Genomic DNA, 9123 nt, shown 5'->3' on the forward strand with positions numbered 1-9123 from the left:
CAGTGGGAAAAAGCCTAATGAAGGAAAAAGAGTACACAAATCTGATAATACGCCTTGAGTGTTGCCTCATTAAAAACCTTATCAGGAAAATCCAGTGGGACAAAACCTTGACTAAGGAAAAAAGAGTACAGCGCGTATTTTGCTCCTCCTGATGAAAATATCACTTAATATCTCGAAGACGACGCATTCTAATTTTGTATCTCATTTTCTCAAAGGTTGAAGTTGGCAATGCTTTGGTGAACATATCCGCCAATAGGGCTGGGCATTCGGTATTCGGTTCGGTATTTTTAAAGTTTGAGTTCGATTATTCGGTACTCGGTAATTCAAAGTATATACCAAATACCGAATAATCAAAATTCGGTTCGGTAATTCGGTAATCGGTAAATCAAAATTCGATTCGGTACGGTATTCGGTAATCCCATATTAAAGTGAAGTCCATACAGAATATGTTAGTAAATCATATTCACATTAGCAAGATGTGAAGATTTCATTTAAAAATTAAAAGCATGAGAAAAATGTAAGAAATATTCTAAAAAACTCAAGTCTAAGAATATTTCATTTACCTGTTTAACAATGAAGACTAAAACAAATCCCATGAATCTTGATTAGAATTTACAATTTAGAATACAAAGTCCCTAAGTCCAATAATTATTCTCAAGCCTTGAATTGCAATGTACACCTATGGAGGGTGCAAAACATAAAAACTAGGAAACTGTTGTGTTTCTACAGCATCTATTATATAATAATAGGAAAGATGGCATATAAGCCAATCTTGAAGTATTGATATATTTTTTTTCTTTGCAGGATTGAAAAAGCAGAAGTCTTTCTTCAGTACTTGACCAAGACTCTTATCAAAATAATGTACATAAATATATTAAGATGTGGTTTATTCATTTCATGCTGATATTATGACATTCTTATTCAAATCAGAATCTGAACATCAATACAACTCACACCATGGCATAGTGCTCTCTCCTCTCCCTCCAATACTGTATTCTGTGAAACATAGTGTCTGCCGAAACTATTCACAGTTTATGCAAAATGTTTGCACATTTATTCTCAACATTATCCAGAAATCTGTAGACAAATATATACATATTCTATAAATCCTACATTTCCTTATCAACACTCTTAACTCTCACCCACCTGCAGTAGCTGCTACACTACACTTGCAACACACAACATCAACAAACAACAGCAACAAACAATAGCCACCTACAGCAGCACCAATTGACACCTGCAACACACAACAACAGCAACAAAAAACATAAGCTGCAGCAGCTACACCCCTCGTTTATTTTTTTAAAATTGAACACTTAATATTCTTATACAATGAAAATCCTATGCAAAAATTAACATTAATCATACAACACCTTTACTGTGAAGGGCGAGCGGAGAAATCAGAAATAAAGCTGTGAAGACTAAAGGAGTGAAGTTGTGATCTGTGAAGGACTGAAGGGCGAGCGCCGACCAGAGAAATAGAGTTGTGAAGGAGTAAAGCACTAAAGCTATGAAGGAGTAAAGCACTGAAAGGCTGAAAGCTATGAAGGAGACCAAGGAGTGAAGGCTTGAAGCACTGAAGACGCTACCTCTGTGAAGGAGTGAAGCACTGAAAGGCTGAAAGCTGTGAAGGAGACCAAGGAGTGAAGCACTGAAGAGTGAAGCACTGAAGAGTGAAGAGTGAAGATGCTACGTCGCTACCTGCTTGAGCTGCCTCTGTATTTGTGAATTCATTGTGAATAACACTATAAGAGACTAAGAGTTAACTTAGGGAGTTAGGGTTACTTAGGCATTTCATTTGGGCTGGACTAAACATTTCTTGACAATGGGCCTTTGCCCTTTTCTACACTCTTTTAGCCCAACAGAATATAATGGACTGCAGCCTGCTTGGACTAATTTACTCATTTAATTTCGGTATTCGGTAAATACCGAATACCGAACGGGATAATTAATAAATACCGAAACCGAAACCGAAATACCGAAATGTTAAATTTCGGTACCGAATACCGAACCGAAGTACCGAATACCGAATACCGAAATACCGAAATAGTCGGTTCGGTTCGGTAATTCGGTTTTCGGTATTTTATGCCCACCCCTATCCGCCAAATTGTCACTTGAACGAATTTGTTGGACATCTATTTCACCTTTCTTTTGAAGATCATGAGTGAAAAAGAATTTTGGTGAAATATGTTTTGTTCTGTCTCCTTTAATGTATCCTTCCTTCAGTTGAGCTATACATGCAGCATTGTCTTCATACAATATTGTTGGAGCGTCTTTTGTCAAAGAAAGACCACATGTTTCTTGAATGTGTTCAGTTATTGATCTTAACCAAACACATTCTCGACTTGCTTCATGAATGACTATTATCTCTGCATGATTTGAGGAAGTGGCAACCATAGTTTGTTTTGTTGAACGTTATGATATAGTTGTACCACCACATGTAAATAAATAGCCTGTTTGCGATTGACCTTTATGGGGATCAGATAAATATCCCGCATCTGCATAACCGATCAATTGTGACGTGGAATCATTTGATTAAAACAATCTCATATCAATGGTACCTCGAAGGTATCTGAATATATGTTTAATTCCATTCCAGTGTCTGCGTGTTGGTGAAGAACTAAATCTTGCTAACAAGTTTACTGAGAAAGCTATATCTGGTCTAGAATTGTTGGCAAGATACATTAATGCACCAATTGCACTAAGGTATGGTATTTCAGCACCAATAAGTTCTTCATCATTTTCATAAGTCCAAAACGGATCTGTATTAATATCAAGAGATCTCACAACCATTGGAGTACTCAATGGGTGTGCTTTATCCATATAAAATCTCTTTAAAATATTTTCAGTATATGTTGACTGATGGACAAATATCCCATTTATAAAATGTTCAATTTGTAGACCAAGACAAAATTTTGTCTTTCCAAGGTCTTTCATTTCAAACTCCTTTTTCAGACATTTTACTGCCTTTGAAAGTTCTTCTGGAGTTCCAATAATATTTAAATCATCAACATATACTGCTATTATGACAAATTCAGATCCAGACCTTCTCATAAAGACACAAGGGCAAATTGGATCATTTTTATATCCTTCTTTTAGCAAATATTCGCTAAGACGATTGTACCACATTCGCACTGATTGTTTCAACCCGTACAAGGATTTCTGAAGTTTTATTGAGCAATTTTCTCGAGAATCCTTGTACGCTTCAGGCACTTTGAACCCTTCGAGAATTTTCATAAAAATGTCGTGGTCCAATGAGCCATATAAATAGGCAGTGACCACGTTCATTAAGTGCATTTCAAGCTTTTCATGAACTGCCAAATTCATTAGATACCTGAAAGTAATTGCATCCACCACAGGGAAATATGTTTCCATATAGTCAATGTCAGGTCTTTGCGAAAAACCTTGGGCTACAAGTCGTGCTTTATATCTTACGACTTCACCCTTTTCATTTCGTTTACGCACAAAAACCCATTTGTGCCCTACTGGCTTGACACCCTCAGGTGTTCAAACTATTGATCTGAAAACTTCACGTTTTTCAAGTGAAGTTAACTCTGCTTGAATTGCATCCTTCCATCTTGGCCAATCATTTCTCTGTCTGCATTCATCGACAGATTTTGGTTCAAGATCCTTATCTTGTTGCATTATTTCAATGGCAACATTATAAGCAAAAATATTATCGACCACAATATCATTTCGGTTCCACCGTTTTCCTGTCGAGACATAACTTGTTGAGATTTCTTCATTCTCATTATTTTCAGGTACTTGGACCTCCTTGGTGGTATCACCATTTGTTGTGTCTCTGGGCTCTTCTTGAGTACTCGCCTCCAAATTATGATCATCTTGATCATTTATTCCTTTCTTTTTTCGAGGATTTTTATCTTTGGAACCAAATGGTCTTCCATGTTTTAAGCGTGGTCTAGACTCATTTGCCTAAACAAGTTGTCCTACCGGGACATCAACTCAAACTTGAGCATTAGCAGCTGGGATATGCGATTTAGTAACCCGTGGAAGGTTAGTAAATGCATCCGGCAGTTGATTTGCAATATTCTGCAAATAAATCATCTTTTGAACTTCTTGCTCACATTGATTTGTTCGAGGATCTAAATGAGATAGTGACAATGAATTTCAATCTATCTCATTTTTCAACTGCTTATGTTCTCCCCCTAATATTGGGTATACTGATTCATCAAAATGACAATCAGCGAATCTTGCCGTAAATAAATCTCCAGTCATAGCTTCTAGATATTTTATAATTGAAGGAGATTCATACCCAACATATATTCTCAACCTTCTTTGGGGACCCATCTTTGTGCGGTGCGGTTGTCACGACCTAGCCCCGTAGGCCGTGACTAGTGTCCGAATTGGACACTCGTATACACACATATTATCTATTGTCAATCGACAATTAAACATGATATAGAATTTATATGGGTAGCACGTTGTCTCAAACGGTCACTTATATATATACCAAAATTAGCTATTTCTTGGGGAGTCTTAATTGTCAAAAATAAGATAACATAATACGTAAGCCGACAAGGCTTTCACTCCGAATGTAAATGTCCAAAAACATAAGCCATACTAGTACACCAGACAACATCTGCATACAACCCACTCATGTGTCTACAGACCTCTAAGAGGATTAACAATAGCATATGACGGGACAGGGCCCCGCCGTACCCCTAAATACATAAATATATACATTATAAGGATTAGTACCAAAAGTTTAGGCTCCGAGACAATGGAGCACTTCAACCTGTTGAGTAGAATCCTAAGGTGGCGGCTCTCCAAAATGAGTATTTGTACCTGCGGGCACGAAACGCAGCCCCCCGAAGAAGGGGGTCAGTACGAAATATGTACCGAGTATATAAAGCATAAAATATCATAAAGGAGATCACATCTGAAATAAAGATTCAAGAGTCAAGTATCATAATCAATAAATCACTGTACCTGTGTCTTATAAAATAAAGACATGCATATCATCATCATATATCGTACCTAGCTCGTTATGGGACTCGGTGTCACAATTATATCAATATATCGTCATATGTATATATATACCATACCCGGCCCTCTAGCAAGGGACTCGGTGAATAGAGTAGTGTACACTAATACCGTACCCGGCCTATTATGGGACTCGATGCCATAATCATATCGTCATATCATCATAATATCATATTATCATATCACGTACCCGGCCCTCTAGTAAGGAACTTGGTGAATAATGTAGTGGAATCCATACATGATAACATACCCGGCCTATCGTAGGACTCAGTGAATAATACCATAATAATATGCACGAATAAGGTATCATTAGCAACCTTGTGAAATTTGATCATTATCGGAGACTTAATAGAATAAGCAAAACAGTCCATCATTTGAAAACCAAGACAATAGTCATTATGAATCACACCAATTATGGATTATACTAAAATATGAATTATACCACAACATGAGTTATACCAACTAGGATGGCTGGAATCATACACATGAGTCAAGGCATAACAATATAAATTTTTGAAAATCAAGAATGGTAGCCATTCGAGTATATCTACGAATAAGAGTTTCTTTGGAATTTAAGCATACGTCATTCGTTCGTTTCATATGGATCATGCCAAAAGAAGAAAATGTTAACTTTACATACCTTTAGCGTTTATACGTATATGTTGTCCAATATTGTCTCAACCTATATTAAAACGTTAAGCACTATGGTTAAGCTATGGACAAGAATAAAACGTAGTCTATCGTTAGTAGGTTATTTCTAAAAAAAATTGGACAGCACCTCCCCTATACCGCTCACTTTTCCCACTTTCAAACCAGCCATATAATCATCAATCAACATCAACAATCCAAAATATTGATACAAAATAAGATTTATTATTGACAATAAGCCTAGAATATTGCCACCCGACTCATGTTACCAAAGCAGTAAATTCGGAAAGTCAAGTACCTCACGTTGTATCTAAATTTTGAAAATGAAAACGGCAAAACTGGACTTTATGACCTTCATGAAACATTTATATCTCTGTCTTAAGTTTCCAATGCAAAAGAAATCAACTCAAAAATCATTTTCTACAAAGAGATATCATCAAAATACGAACAGCTATACATGAAGGATTTTTCAATCCAGAATCTGGACAGAATTTGTCTTATGATTCATGCTCAGTTTTCGACCTAATAACAGCAGATATAGACTAAGACATAAACATAAGAGTTGTAGGTACGTGTATTAGCTTTCCAAAACATGTTTAATATCTAAAATCGAAGATCTACACATTGAGATATTCCAGAATTACTACCAGCTACTCAATTCCAAAAACGGGTTTGAACATTCACAATCCTCATACACCTTTTTCCTCCAAATTCAAAAACAACAACTCATCAACAACATCAAAACAATATCAACCATTATTATACATCATCACTAAGATAATTCCATCTATTTAATCTACCTAAAACAACCCCTTAACCCATAACTCTCAACAAATCACCAAACTAGTTTATAATACTATTTTCTCCGTTCTAATTCGTTAAAACTCTAACTAAACTTGTTAACAATAAAAAGGAGACTTTAATATTACCTTAAATTTGCAGCACCACATAAAATCTTCTCCTTATTGGCTGATTTCTAGCTCAAATTGAAGCCAACGCGACGTACAACAATTTTCTCTTCATGAGCTTCGAATTTTGGGACTCGAATTTTGGTCGGATTTAGTTTTTCTCTCAAGAACTTCCCCTCTCTCTCTCTCTAGAAATTTTTCTGGATATTTTCTTAGTCTAAACTATGAAGAAAGACATAGAATTTAGATTAATTTCGTGGGTATTGGGCCTGACCCGAATTAGAATTGGGTTGGGCCGAATTCACTATTTAGTTTGGCCTGTCAGACTTAAAACGTCTATATATTATTATTTCGATATCACATTTCATCCCACGACCTATGGTTGGAAAGATATTTTAATTATCTACAACTTTCATGTTGAGAGTTTTCCCAAATTCTCAAATTATAAAGAGGTTATGGTCTCCCGAAGTCAGCTTACCCGAAACGTAACTTTAAGAAAAACATATTTGATGGCTTCTATTTTGATTTGGCTTAAGGGTCCTTCTTGAGATGTATTTTACTACACATAAATTATTCATATAATTTGGCATCTACAACAAATCATGTCCTTTTAAAATTTAAAATTAAAAGTCCTTGAATTTATAATCGTTAGCTTACGAATAATCCAAAATGCAAAAATACGGAATGTAACACTCTTCCCCCCTTTAGAACATTCGTCCTCGAATGTTAAACCCGCCTCATAAAGTCTTATAAGAAATTTGGGGGAATAGTCTTTTTTTTTGCAACAACAAATAGTTTCATATGTCAATCAATATAATTAATCGAGAGGTTTAGATTACCTGTAGGCATAGAAAACAAGTGAGGATACTTATCCTTCATCTCTTCCTCGGCTTCCCAGGTCATCTCTTCTCTATTGTTATTTCGCCACAATACTTTGACGGAAGCCACATCCTTAGTATGTAACCTTTTGACTTGGCGATCAAGTATAGCTATAGGGTTTTCCTCATAAGAAAGCTCCTCCGTCACTTGGATATCATCCATGGGGAATACTTTAGAAGGATCACCAATGCATTTGCGAAGCATCGACACGTGAAAAACAGGGTACACTGCTTCCAAATCAGATGGTAGGTCCAACTCATATGCAACCTTGCCTATTCTACGAGTAACCTAATAAGGGCCAATGTAGCGCGGGCTAAGCTTTCCTTTCTTACCGAATCTCATTACCCCCTTCATGGGTGACACATTCAAAAACACCCAATCACTAAACTCTAAGGGTCGACGTCGATTATCTGCATATGATTTCTGTCGACTCTGGACTGCTAATAACCTTTCCCGAATAAGCTTCACTTTATCAACAGCTTGTTGAATCATATCGGGTCCGATTAACTTAGCCTCACCAACATCAAACCAGCCAATAGGTGACCTGCACTTTCTGCCATATAAAGCCTCATACGGTGCCATCTGAATGCTAGAATGGTAGCTGTTATTATAGGCAAACTCAATAAGTGGTAGATGGTCATCACAACTACCTCTAAAGTCAATAATACAGGCCCGTAACATATCTTTTAGCGTCTGAATAGTGCGTTCAGCCTGCCCATCAGTCTGAGGGTGAAATGTTGTACTAAGATTTATTTGTGTTCCCAATCCCTTCTGAAATGATCTCCAGAAGCTAGTTGTAAACTGAGCCCCTCTGTCTGAGATAATAGATATGGGAATCCCATGAAGTCTTACTATCTCTTTGATATATAACCTTGCATAGTCCTCCGCTGAATATGTAGTTCTAACTGGAAGAAAGTGGGCTGATTTTGTCAGTCTATCTACAATCACCCATATGGAATCATACTTCCGTGGAGTGCGAGGTAAGCCTGTAATAAAATCCATATTAATTGCTTCCCACTTCCAAGTCGGTATTTCCATCTCTTGTAATAGTCCGCCAGGCTTCTGATGCTCAATTTTAACTTGTTGGCAGTTTGGGCACTGGGCTACAAACTTTGCTATATCCTTCTTCATGCCATTCCACCAGTATAAACATCTAAGGTCATGATACATCTTTGTCGACCCTGGATGCATAGAATACCGGGCATAGTGTGCCTCTCCCAAAACCTATTGTCGTAGCCCTATAATCTCAGGTACGCATAATCTGCCTCTATATCTTAGCACTCCGTCAGGTGTGACCTCGAATGGGGTCCTTTCCTTTTGAAGGGTTTCATCCCGGTACTGTGCCAGAATAGGGTCTTCATACTGGCGTTGCTTTACCTCTTCCATGATAGAGGATTCAGCAACTCCTCGAATAGAAACTCCACCATCACTAGAATCAGCCAAACGGACTCCAAGGTTAGCTAACTGGCAAATATCACGGACTATCTTTTCTCGTTCTGGTTGTACATCTGCCAGGCTACCCATGGATTTACGGCTAAGTGCATCTGCTACAACATTTGCTTTCCCTGGGTGGTATAGAATATTAACATCATAATCTTTCAGCAACTCTAGCCACCTTCTCTGTCGCAAATTCAGGTCCTTCTATTTAAAGATGTATTGGAGACTTTTGTGGTCTGTATAGATA

This window comes from Solanum dulcamara, chromosome 7 (assembly GCF_947179165.1).
Source record: "Solanum dulcamara chromosome 7, daSolDulc1.2, whole genome shotgun sequence".
Taxonomy (NCBI): Eukaryota; Viridiplantae; Streptophyta; class Magnoliopsida; order Solanales; family Solanaceae; genus Solanum; species Solanum dulcamara.